A 14,715-nucleotide genomic window follows, 5' to 3' on the forward strand; every position below is an offset into this window, starting at 1 on the left:
TATATCTGTTCATAAGTACATGCATACATTAAGTAATCAAGTTTTTATAGTAGAATTTGCAAATTGTATTTTTTAGAGCAGCAGTTCTCAATTCCAGTAAATTTTTTCAACTGCTTACAGTTTTTTACAATCATTTTTGCACTAATAATAAAACCTTCATTTCATTTTTCAAAACTCTAGACACAAAACTCAAAACAGTCATTATTTGTAACACAGTCTGGCCAATGTTCAAAACTATGCATATTGCGTTCATATCTTTAAATAAGCCTTGCATTTGCAGAAGCATTCTCATTTATTATGAAATACCATAGGAACATTACTTTAGATCACCCACACACAAGATACCCATAGTTTCACTGTATAGTTTTAGTACTATCATTAAATATAGTTGTTCAAAACACATGATGCAGCTTTCAATGTGGTTCTACACATTCATACACCACTGTAATAGACTAGAGAGAAAAGTACAGACACTGGAATCATTAAACAAAATTTGAAAATTATTGATGAAATAATCAACTCCCAACAGGTTTTTCAAAAAAACTTTATGTAATTGTGTGAAAAAAAATTTGATTAAAAGATAAGAGAAAAACTACAGTAGGCCTACAGTAAAATGTCAACGGGAGTGTTCCTCACTGCACTTTTGTGTTTTTATCAACCCTGTCTTGTGGACTTGGCCACAGGTTCTCATCCACATCATAATGGATGTTTTCATTAGCTAAACATCTGGGAAAAATCTTCTGGTATGGCAAATACAGGCCTGACATTGGTCTCCCCCTGTGATGTCATTGTACGCATCATCTATGGCCTGGAGAAGAGAGACTTGTTTGTGAGGGTGGAAAACCTTTGACCTCCATGTGGAGAAACATTCTTCAGTCAGGTTACAGTAAGGAAATGGGGGTAAATATAAGGTGATAAACTGTGGATGGGCCTGAAACCATGATTGCACTCAGTGCCATTGACAGGATCTTGCACTGATCTTGCTATGGGGCCCCTCAAAATCACATTCAGTGGGGGGTGGTCAGGCCCCCAAACGAACATTGTTCTGGGCCCCTCTCAACCGCTGGGCTCTCAACCTCTCCTCCATCTCTTGGCCAGGTTAAAGCCTGCATTATCCAACAATATGAATGGTTTTCATCAGCTCTATCACCCTCTAAAAAGGCATTTATTGTAGAAAAACAAATACTGATAATGTCGCTACAACCCTCGTTCCCTGATGGATGTCTGCCAGAGAGCCGCTGTGCGCCAACGCATAAGAGGAGGCAACACTCCGTGTGGAGTGAGCCCTCACCCCCAGGGGGCATGGCTCGCCTTGGGATTGGTAAGCCAAGGCGATGGCATCCACTATCCAGTGGGCCAGCCTCTGCTTGGAGACAGCCTTCCCTTTCTGCTGACCTCCGTGGCAGACAAAGAGCTGCTCAGAGCTTCTAAAGCTCCAGGTGCGGTCCACGTATATGTGCAGCGCTCTTACAGGACACCGCCAAGGCTGGATCTGCCTGCTCCGAGGGCAGTGCTTGCAGGTTCAACACCTGATCGCGGAAGGGCGTGGTGGGAACCTTGGACACGTATCCAGGCCGGGGTCTCAGGACAACGTGAGAGTAGGCCGGCCCAAACACAAGGCACTCTTCACTCACCGAAAATGCTTGTAGGTCCCCAACCCTCTTGATGGAAGTGAGTGCGGTCAGGAGCGCTGTCTTAGTGGACAGGAACTTCAGCTCAACTGAGACCAGCGGCTCAAAGGGACTCCTCTGAAGTCCAGCCAGGATGATAGAGAGATCCCAGGAGGGCACCAAGGGTGACCTTGGAGCATTTAACCTCCTGTCACCCTCAGGAACCTCATGATGAGTTCGTGCTTTCCCAGGGACCGGCCGTCCACTGCATCGTGATGGACTGCGATAGCAGCCACATACACTTTCAAGGTGGAGGGTGACAGCCTACGCTCCAACCTCTCTTGCAGCAAAGAAAGCACTACTCCAATCATGCATCTTCGGGGGTCTTCTCAGCGAGAAGAACACCAGTTCGTGAACGGACTCTACTTCAGTGCATAGGCTTGCCTAGTTGAAGGAGCACTAGGCTGAGTGATGGTGTCTACCACATCCTGTGGCAGGCCACCAAGTCTGCCGCATCCCATCCAGGAGCCACACATGGAGGTTCCACAGATCTGGACGCGGGTGGCATATGGTGCCGAGCCCCTGAGAAAGGAGGTCCTTCCTCAGAGGAATGTGCCAATACAGCGCAACCAACAGGACCTGTTCTGACACATCCTCGCAGAACTAGAGGCTAGAGGCTAGAGGCACGTGGGGAGGCACTGCGTCCCCCAACCGCACTCTCTTGGCCGCTGGCAAGATGGGTCGCGAGTGAGAGTGAGGAGGCAGTGTGTCGCAATTCCACATCTCGGGGTTGCCCGCGTCAGAGCCGCTTCGTCGACTTCCTGGGGGACTTGGGGCCGGCTGGAACGCAGGGGGCGCCGCACTCCTGTGAGAGGCTCGATGCGCCGGCATATGTCGATGCGGCACGGGGTGGAGCAGCTCTGGAGGACGCAGGAGGGCGCCCACGGCGATGAGCAGACTGAGGCCTGGCCCTCGTGGCAGCGGTGGCTGATGGAGCATCCCGCCAGGTCAGGATGTTCTGGATCGCCTCGGCCTGCTTCTGCACTGCCGAGAACTGCTGGGCAAAGTCCTTGACAGTGTCGCCGAACCGCCCAGCCTGGGAGATGGGAGCGTCGAGAAAGCGTGCTATGTTGAGGTCCTTCATCTCTGCCAGGTTGAGCCAGAGATGGTTCTCTTGGACCACGAGAGTGGACATTGCCTTCCGGAGGGTGAAGTCAGTCGCTGTGCGTAGTTCCTGCATCAACCCCGGGTCGATACTACCCTTGTGCATTTGTTTTAGAGTTTTGGGTTGGTGTACCTGCAGGATCGCCATGGCATGCAAGGCAGAGGTGGCCTGGCCTGCAGCACTGTAAGCTTTGGCCACAAGAGCGGCCGTCACTTTACAGGCTTTGGACGGGAGATGCGGACGATTCCTCCAAGTGGCGGCGTTTTGTGGGCACAAGTGCACCACAACTGATCTCTTCACCTGGTGAATGTCCTCGTACCCCCTAGCCGCACCGCCATCGAGGGTAGTGAGGTCTGTTGACCTCCAGCCTGATACTCACAGCTGCCCAGGCAAGCATGGCCGTCAACTCCGGCTCCGGTTCGGCAGTGGCAACAACACCCGAGGGGGGCAGCCCCGCTGAACCTTCATCCTCAGAGGATGAAAGCCCATCCCCTGATGCTGCGATTGACATCTGATCCTCGGGAGGTGCACCAAATGAAATGCTGTCAGCCCCGCAGGACGAACCAGCGAAATTGGTTGGAGCGACGTGTCCGGTGGAGAAGCTCTTACTGTCACCCTCAGTTCTCCCAGAACGCCAGCCAGTGGTCTTCTGCTCGAGCCAGAGAGACCGGGATGGGTGGCGGCAGAGGGTGCCAGTCTTTTCAGAAAAGAAAGGCGAGATCGCAGCGCTGTCATGTTCATATGCCCACAACAGGCACATGAATCATCCACGAATGCATCTTCAGCATGTTGGATGCCCAGACACTGTCGACAACGATCGTGTCCGTCATCCGTGGACAGGAAACGACCGCAACCAAGAGGACACGTACGGAACGCAAAAATCAAAAATCATCACAATTAAAATAACCAAAGACTTAAACTACTTCAGTCTGTGTGCATTGAATTTATTTAATACACGAGTTTCACAATTTGAGTTGAATTACTGAAATAAATGAACTTTTCCACAACATTCTAATTTATTGAGATGCACCTGTATATGATATATGATTTTTTGGTCCCACTTTATATTAGGTGGCCTTAACTACTATGTACTTACATTTAAATTAATAATTTGGTACAATGCACTTATTGTGTACATACATGTTCTTACATTGTACTTATATTTTGAAAATACCTGCATGTAATTACATCTGTAATTAATTTCTGTAATTACATTTATAATTACACTGTTGACCCATCACTTTCACCTTAACCCACCTTTAAACCTACCCATACCACCAAACCTGTCCCTAACCTTACCCGTATCCCACCTCAATAGCAGCAAAAGTGTTTTGCAATACAATATGAACACAATAAGTACTGTACATTGCACTTATTTTTTGATGTAAGTACATAGTAGTTAAGGCCACCTAATATAAAGTGTGACCGATTTTTTTTCTCCCAACAACAGGCATCTTGAAACTGATCATACCTGAACATACTCAGTCCTCAGTTGCTTCACTTTCATAATCTAAACATTTAATATTTTTCATCATTTTCCATTAAAAAAAAAAAAACTATGCTTCAAGAGTAATGCAACAGCTACGTAGCATTTTGAGCAGTTGTATCAATTGATAGTTGCATTTTGAAATAGTAATACTTTGATGTTAAGTTGTGTCATTTTGAACAGTTGATTTTAGTTCAATGAACAAAAGATATTTGACTCATGTGTATTGTATCCAAGCATTTGGAAAAAGTGTTAAGTGTTTTGAAAAATGTGCATTTTGATCATCGGTTGTGAATTATGTGTCTAGAGTTTTGAAAAATTACATGAAGGTTAGGTTATTAGTGCAAAAATGATTGTAAAAAACTGTAAAATCTTTACTTGTTATTTCCGAAACCTGACACTCAATAACACCAGAACCACACACCAAGTCTGCAAAACCATACACTAATTCTCGGCCTTTGACTCAGTTTTAAATTTCATAAAACACTTTTTGCAACTTTTTGCATACACACAATTCTCTAAATAACACACACAAATCTAATAGGACTTATCTTGATTTGCTTTTTCAAACACAACCAATCAAAATGCCACACTAATTCATCAGTGCCTTTCATTAACTCCTCAAATGTGCAAACATGCATTGCTTTACTTAACTACACAACTACACATGGTTAATGTATTTCTTTTCTTTCTTTTCTTTCAAAATGTACATAGGAGCTCATGAAAGAAGAGCTTCAGGTTTTCAATAACTGCGTGTATATCATATATCCAAAAATATAATATTATGGCAATGGTGTTTGCAACGTAAGACAAATGTTTGCTTTTGAGATGTGTTTGTGATATTTTGAATGCAGTGCTTCATTTTGCAAGAGATATGAGGCATTTTGAATTTTTGTGTAATTCTTGGATTTGTGTGTAAAGCTTTGAAAAAAAGAGGCAAAGTTTCGAAAATGTGCGTAAGCAGTTGGAAAAAAACTGTAGAATAGGACAATAAAAACACATCTACACAACTACACATGGTTGATGTATTTATTTTCTTTCGTACTGTGTAATACTGTATTCACAACCACAAATGTCTAGGATACAGTAAAAAAAAGTTTGGTTCCAATCTTGTGTAAGCAGTTGAAAAAAAAAAAAAAAAGTAAAGTGTTCAATGTGAATTTAAATTGTATTTATTTACAGAGGTAAGTCACACTTCACACTTCTCTAGTACATTTTGTCAGTGTGTGAAGAAGCTGCAGGCAGTGCTGTAACGCAAATCCATGAGTGAATGTTCCGAAGTGAAGTAAACCTGGGAATAGGGAGCAATGAACACCCTGTAGGGCCCTGTCAATCGCAACACATTTAATGCATGGAGCTCTCTTCTAAAGAGCTGGTTATCTGAATCAGATGTGTTAAATAAAAGAGACATGCAAAATATGCAAAGCGGGGGGTCACGAGGACTGGAATTGAGAATGACTGTCTCAGAGAAAAAGCAGGCCTACTGTATGAGTAGATGCAATATCAGCAGTGGCCATAAGGGAGCTCTAATGAACAGCTAAACCATCAGTCCAAATTGATTGAGATCAAGACTATGAGCGAAACCGCAGACTGCTGTCTCACTGTTTCACAACCCAGGAAACAATGACTTAAAAGTCAACATTATTGTGTAAAGTCATATTTTAAGGCAACTAGTTCAGACACTATGGCAGATAATCTAAAACCAAATTCAGGTGAGCTTTAGATATATGCAAATATAATTACCACAGTTTTTATTTCTTCATATACAATTGGAATGTCTATGTAAATGAATAAAAAATGACATTTAATTCATTAGCTTCCAACTGTTCATAAAGATTCTACTTTTATTTTTTTTTCAACCAAAATTAAATTTTGCACGCACTGCATTGTGGAATATCAAAGCCTACAGTGCATCTATTCAGCCTTCAAAAAAAAAAATTTAGCATACAGAATGTTATGCAAACGATGAATTTGGACGTGCCTTGCTATACTACCTCCATATAGGTTTGCATCTTTGCAGTCAACAGCAACATACTTTTCCTAAATGTTTTTTGCAGTCTTTCCAATAGGGGGCAGGTGTATTCCACAGAGTGGTTCTTCTCACAAACTAGTTGTAAAAAAATAAAAAGTTAAAATATATGTATATGTACAATGCACACATAGGTGTGAATAGTATATGAAGATTTTGTTACAAATATATAAATAAATAGGACTATTCTGTAAAGGACCCGCATCTGGAATGAGTTATCAGTGTGTTTAGTGTGAGAATAAGCATGAGTATGTGTTTATGTGAGTGTGAAACCACACACCACCAGGAAACAGAATCTGGTGAGAACATGCTATTTCAGCAGAACTGTGAAAGCCATTTCACTTCCTCTCCATGTTGCTATAAGCAACCACTCTTCTGCTGGGGTCAGTCCATATTCCACAACATGCAGACAATAGTATCAGAACAACACTACTTGACTGAAATGTTCAATAATAATAATTCATAATTCACTAGTAACTAAAAAGAACAATGATTCTTCTTAATATAAGAATCAGTGGTGATTCACTTTTAGTCATAATTAAAAAAAAAATAATAAATAAAATAAATAAATAATAATCGGGTAACACTTTATTTTAAGGTGTCATAATAGGCTGTTCCATAACTTAGTTACATGGTAAGTACATTTTATTTCACGTAAGTACAACGGCTACTACTAAGTACTTAATTAGGTAATTACTCTGTATTATGGACACCTTAAAATAAAGTGTTACCAATAATTGCTACTAACCTTTTTAGTTATGGGTATGTAGGATAAAGAAACATCATTATATATAAATTATTATTATTATTATTATTTTTGTTAGTTTGTTTTTAGTTTTTTGTACTGAAGTCATATCATATTAATAAGCATGTGGTTTGGCCTGTGCAGTTTATTGTTAAAAAATCTATTGTGTGTGTGTGTATGTGTGTGTATTAGCATTTTTCTCAGGCTCCTATGTTTATGTTTAGTTATTTCACTTTAATGGCAATGAAAAGGACCTATTTATTGCCATTAAAATGAAATTACTGAACCTACGCATAGGAGCCTGATAAAACTGCTCATTTTAGAAGAACATCATATTAAAAATATTAATATAAAAAAAAAACCATTCAATAATGTCAAAATTCACAACTGCATAAATAATTAATATCACAATCTTTATTTACTTTAAGTAAAATATCTTATTTCTTACCATTTTAAGAAAATTAAAAGAGAAATGTAATATTTAGATGTATATAGAAAGCTGTTATAGTTTGCATAAAAATTAAGCATATTTTGAGGACTTTTAAGACTTAGCACTGAATTTCATGACAATTAATTAAAAGTCCTCAAAATATGCTTAATTATTATGCAAACTTAAGTCTTAAAAGTCCTCAAAATATGCAAAATTTTGTCAAATGTTATTGCCAATATTCAAAAAAAAAAAAAGTGCTTGTTAGGTAATGTATAAATAAGAATTTAAGAATTTAAGAATTCATATCTGAAATATGATTTCATATGACTTAATTTCCTGACTACAGGAAATTACACCAACAAAAGAGTCTGTGAGGTACACTAATAACTGCATATTTTCAAGTTTAAACATGTATGTTGTACATCTCCATAAAATGTGATGCAATTACAACCTTCTGGTTCATATATGTTTATCTTGCCTGGTTGCTTAAGCCTTGTTTTGAGGCAGTTCCTTGGAAGAAACTGATGTATTATTGCGGGATCAGCCTCGATAAGAGGAAGACACACTTCCCCATGCAGGACAGAGGCCAAAGAGGTCAAAGCAGCTGCAGGTCCATATAAAAACAACAATAGTTAGGCACAGGTCTCTTTATGACCGATACTGTATGTCTATCATTTTAAAAACTTTCCAAAAACATGGTAAAACTCTTTGCTTTATTTCTGATCTATGAAGAGCTGACATTAGAAATAAAGCATCCATTTTAAGTTATAATATCACACCTCTTTTTTATTTTACCACATTGTACTCCCACTTCACACAGAGGCAGAAAACACAGCACGTACACTTCAAGCTACAGCTAACCACAAACCAGTCATGTACACACTGAGGTTAGCATCATGAACAAACAAAACAAGCTATCGAGATCTCTGGAAGATGTCAAAATGATAGGGACAGATATCTGAACAAATAAAAAATTATAATCCACTTGTATGTAGTAGCATCAATAATGCATTTTGTACATATTCATTATGAGACAATCAGAAAAAAAAAAAAACATTGTGAATTTCATGTGTTAGTGGTGCTTTTTGTGTTCATCTTCTCCCATTTGCTCTTTTTACAATGACTATCACAATATATATATACAGTATCTCACAGAAGTGAGTACACCCCTCACAGTTTTGTAAATATTTTATTATATCTTTTCATGTGACAACACTGAAGAAATGACACTTTGCTACAATGTAAAGTAGTGAGTGTACTGCTTGTATAACAGTGTAAATGTGCTGTCCCCTCAAAATAACTCAACACACAGCCATTAATGTCTAAACCGAAGGCCAAAAAAGTGAATACACCCCTAAGTGAAAATGTCCAAATTGGGCCCAAAGTGTCAATATTTTGTGTGGCCACCATTATTTTCCAGCACTGCCTTAACCTTCTTGGGCATGGAGTTCATCAGAGCTTCACAGGTTGCCACTGGAGTCCTCTTCCACTCCTCCATGACGACATCACGGAGCTGGTGGATGTTACAGACCTTGCGCTCCTTCTCCTTCCGTTTGAGGAAGCCCCACAGATGCTCAATAGGGTTTAGGTCTGGAGACATGCTTGGCCAGTCCATCACCTTTACCCTCAGCTTCTTTAGCAAGTGTTTGGGGTCGTTATCATGTTGGAATACTGCCCTGCGGCCCAGTCTCCGAAGGGAGGGGATCATGCTCTGCTTCAGTATGTCACAGTACATGTTGGCATTCATGGTTCCCTCAATGAATTGTAGCTCCCCAGTACCAGCAGCACTCATGCAGCCCCAGACCATGACACTCCCACCACCATGCTTGACTGTAGGCAAGATACACTTGTCTTTGTACTCCTCACCTGGTTGCCGCCACACACGCTTGACACCATCTGAACCAAATAAGTTTATCTTGGGTCTCATCAGACCACAGGACATGGTTCCAGTAATCCATGTCCTTAGTCTGCTTGTCTTCAGCAAACTGTTTGCGGGCTTTCTTGTGCATCATCTTTAGAAGAGGCTTCCTTCTGGGACGACAGCCATGCAGACCAGTTTGATGCAGTGTGTGGCGTATGGTCTGAGCACTGACAGGCTGACCCCCCACCCCTCCAACCTCTACAGCAATGCTGGCAGCACTCATACGTCTATTTCCCAAACACAACCTCTGGATATAACGCTGAGCATGTGCACTCAACTTCTTTGGTCGACCATTGCGAGACCTGTCCTGTTAAACTGCTGTATGGTTCTGGCCACCGTGCTGCAGCTCAGTTTCAGGGTTTTGGCAATCTTCTTATAGCCTACGCCATCTTTATATAGAGCAACAATTCTTTTTTTTCAGATCCTCAGAGAGTTCTTTGCCATGAGGTGCCATGTTGAACTTCCAGTAACCAGTATGAGAGAGAGAGAGCGATAACACCCAATTTAACACACCCGCTCCCCATTCACACCTGAGACCTTGTAACATTAATGAGTCACATGACACCAGGGAGAGAAAATGACTAATTGGGCCCAATTTGAACATTTTCACTTAGGGGTGTACTCACTTTTGTGGCCAGTGGTTTAGACATTAATGGCTGTGTGTTGAGTTATTTTGAGGGGACAGCAAATTTACACTGTTATACAAGCTGTACACTCACTACTTTACAGTGTAGCAAAGTGTAATTTCTTCAGTGTTGTCACATGAAAAGATATAATAAAATATTTACAAAAATGTGAGGGGTGTACTCACTTCTGTGAGATACTGTATATAGACTTATACAATCAGATACAACAATCATTCCTCAAATATTTATTACAATATATACTGATAAACTTAACATTCACTTCAATGGTATGAGATGACTGGACACTTTCAACTTATTTTCTATTGAACTGTCAACGACTGATTTGCAGTGGTCAAACTATTTAAAATATAGTGAATTAAGCTACAAACTCGATCATAATGCAGAGTGGATTATTACATTTGGCTCATTATGGATTGTTTTCACTAGTTTCACTAGCAGTAAACTGGTTACCAAACCTGAATATGTTCGTAGATTTGTGTTGGATGTTTTGACATGGAAAGCAGTTATCTTCAAAATGGAAATATATTTTATTTGTAAACATCACTTTTTCAACTTATTTCGGTTAATGTCATAAAGCTATTGAGCTAAGCCAGCAGTAGGCCTAGTACTGACTTTGTCATATAAACAAGGCTGAAGGTGCAAAAAGCGAAGGAACAGACAAACCGATTCATCCGAGTCATTTAAGCTGGAACCACTCCGACTGATTTAAACTCAAACTCGTGACTTTGATTATTCATTTCAAGCTATCCATATAGATATTGGGCATCTGGCACTGCTCCTATTCTGTGACTTTGTAAACTATCCACTAGCAAAAATCTGAATTTCGACAACGCTTGCAATGGTTTTAAAAACCAAGTAGTGATGGGTGAAATGGATTTAAAAAAAATCTGAATCAGTAAAACCATTGTACCGCAAATTTCACTGTTCACCGATTCACTGTTTCATATCACTCGAATCGGATACCTTATCGCAAATCATTTGGTTCAGGTTGGGACTTCAAAGCTTGTTTCACGAATCATGATTTAGATCGGAACTTCAGAGCAGTCTTGCAAATCATTCAGATTGGAATTTTGGAGTGTGTATCGTGAATCATTCATCATCGGAACTTTGGAGCAGGTGTGTGAATTATTATTGAGATTGGAACTTTGGAGCGTGTGTGGTGAATCATTTGATTAAGATTGGGATTCGGAGTGCTTGTCACGAATCATTTGATTCAGATTAGAAGTGTGTATTGTGAATAATTTGATTTAGATCGTAACTTTGGAGCAAGTTTGCAAATCTTTTGATTCTGATCGGAAGTTCAGAGCACGGATTGCGAAATTTGATTTAGATCGGATGTTCGGAGCGTGTATCGTGAATCATTTTATTTAGATTGGAACTTTGGAGCAGGTTCGTGAATCATTATTCAGATCGGAACTTCAGAACACGTGTCGTGAATCATTAGATTTAAATCGGGATTTCACAGTGGATTCCCAAATCATTTCATTCAGCTTTAAAAGGTTTAAAACGTGTCGACACACCCTGTTCTGCTCAGGTATTGCTCCCACTAATCATTTGGTCCAGAAAGTCAAATCTTTGAACCTCTTTTCTTCCAGTTTGGGGAAGTTCCACTCAAAAAGATGGAAACAAATCCTTTTTATATGCTAACAGTATGAAAAAGACAAAATATACTGTCTATGTGGTTTGGACTCCTAATTTAATTAATACTTGTACATTTATAGGGCCTGTCCCAATACCCACAATGGCAGTTTTTACATTTCAGAATGTTTACTTACATGATGCTTTTCCTGTATTCCTGTATTTTTCCTGTAAGTGGGTGTGGGTGTGAAGACCGCAAGTCTGTGAAGAACTTTCGATTTACCAATGGGACACACTTTCAACATAGTGCTGTAAAAATTCAAGTTAAGTTTTTAAGTAGCTTTATTTTACACAATCTGTACATACAACACTTTGCATTCTAAAATAAATGTATAAAGCACACATATGCATCTTTGTACCAATAAAATGTGCACTTGCACAAGACCCCAAGTGTGGGTATTTGGGACGGGCCCATATAGTTTACAGTTTAATAGATGTTAATCATGCAAAGTGTGATGGGCCTTAAGAAAAAGGTGGATGAATGGTCATAGGCCTAATAGTTACATGAATGCTAAACATACTCAAGAAAATTAAAACTCCAAGAGTTTAATTTTTAACCATGACATTTAGCAACCTATCATTGTTAGTAAATTTACTAAGATGCAGGCTTGTTAATCTAGTCAAAAAGGCTTTTCAAACTGCACTTAACCCCATGTTAAACAATGTGGTGTTGCAATGTTACTGCGAGATGCTCAGCAACAGACAACCAATCACGTGCATCATATTCACGTCAGACAGTTGACAGTCACGGAAACCGTCAAGTGAGTGAAATAGAGTCAAGAAAACTCAATTCAGAAAACATTTGATAGTACATGGTACATATAATACATATAGTATACATATAGTACATATAATATGAAGATGTGCAATGCTAGAGACAAGGTTGCGTGCTGCATTCGTCCAGTCAGTGACAATGAAACCGCAAATATGCAAATAAGAACGTACTGTATGGTTCATGGTTTATGGTTGTGCATGATGATACTGTGAGTTTGGGGGTTTTCTAAAACCCATCCTGGCTGACAGGGGGTTAGTGGTCAGGGTTAGAAAGAGAGAGCAAGAAAAAGCGTGTAACTCTCTCACTATAGCTGGGGAGGTGGATTGGCTAAAACTTCATTTGATCTCATTGCAGCAATCAAATATCAGTCTCTGTTTTACCTCTTAGAGTTCGAGAAACATACACTTTAATGTAGTAGGCTCTCACATTTCTATTTTTGTAACGTATATTTTCGCGTGAGCTAAAGAGAAAGCATATGGGCAATTAGAAGAAAAACAATGTGATAAAGTTTATGACTCTGGATGAGTATGTGAAGAGAGAGAGACAGGAAACTCCTGACCGCTTCAGCTGACCCTGAGGAATGTCAGATTCCTACAGAACCATTCAACAACATCACATGCCAACAGCTAATAGGCCAAGTCACAGTTCACCTGAAAATGTAAAAAAAACAGCAACAACAACAAAAATAAATAAAACAGCTTGCCAAAAGAAAACAAAGCATATTTAAGTACTATTAAGAATTTTTGCATTGCATTTCATGACAATAAATGTTTTATTGTTATTTCTATAATTGTATATCAGTGTTTTTAACGTCTAAATACAAAAATAAATATTACAACGATATAAATTTTATTACATGCATTTTCCATATGCATTTTTAAATGTCTAAATGTATATATAAAATATCACAACAGTATTCATTTTCTTTACATAAAATATCTCACTTATTATTTTGAGAAAATGAAAAGAATAAGATATATTAAAGCTTTCATAAAGAAAACTAAGCACATTTTAAGGACTATTAAGACATTTGGCACTGGATTTCATGACAATAAAGGCTTTTATTATTATTTATATCATTCTATATAAATGCTTTATATAAAAAAATAAATAATTTAATTAATAATGTCATTTTTTAAAATTATTATTATTATGAGATAAAATAGAAATTAAAATAGAAATATATCGTCTGGCCAGAGGAGAACTGGTCCCCCGACTGAGCCTGGTTTCTCCCAAGGTTTTTTTTTCTCCATTCTGTCACAGAGGGAGTTTTGGTTCCTTGCCGCTGTCGCCTCTGGCTTGCTCAGTTGGGGACACTTAATTTCTAGCGATTATCGCCGTTATGATTGCACAGATACTATTTAAACTAAACTGAGCTAGACAATGACACCTCTGAATTCAATAATGAAATGCCTTTAACTGAAAATTGAGTGTTTAATATTATCATTATACATTACTGACACTCTATCCTCCAATTTGATACTGTTAAGTGCTTTGACACAATCTGTATTGTTAAAAGCTCTATATAAATAAAGGTGACTTGACTTGACTTGAGATGAAATGACCAGGAAGTGTTCTTGACATTGCCAGGAAGTGTTCTTAAAACATTGCCATGCATTGTGTAGTTCCAGTAAATTCATACAGTCCATATTCTCACTAAACATACATATTGTCTCCTTTTCCTCTCAAACACACACACTCAAACATTCAGAAGCGTGTCCAAGAGTCATGGTGAAGGGGGTAATCTAGAATAATCCTACTTTATTGGCTGTTACCGCTGTGACGCAGGTCCGCTCCCCCTGATAGATTCTGGGTGACATCTAGCCTGACCTGACATTACACTCAGTCATTTATACACACACAGTTACCAACTAGTCTATCTTACACAGACACACACAGTTTCACATGTCTGCCTCACTCCTCACATCTCACAATAAAGTCCTCACATTTAAACATTTACCCTTAAATTAAGCAATTTACAATTACTACAGACTAACTCTACCACACAATCCAAACCCTAAAATAAAACCTGCAGCACTTATAGAAGTGAAATAAAGACATTACAGTCTTTATGAAGCATTTTCTTTTTGAGAATGTCCACTTTGATGTCAGCTATATAGTAGCTAACCTAGGGACATTTTTATGTAATTTCCCCCCCTGAAATATAGCATGGTTTTATTTTTCTTTCTTGTTTAATGTGTTTCAGAGGCTGAAACCTCATTACTCACCTGCATAACGGTAAAATTCGACTTCCAAACACGATGTCTTT

Source organism: Onychostoma macrolepis, chromosome 23 (genome assembly GCF_012432095.1).
Source record: "Onychostoma macrolepis isolate SWU-2019 chromosome 23, ASM1243209v1, whole genome shotgun sequence".
In the NCBI taxonomy this organism is placed as follows: domain Eukaryota; kingdom Metazoa; phylum Chordata; class Actinopteri; order Cypriniformes; family Cyprinidae; genus Onychostoma; species Onychostoma macrolepis.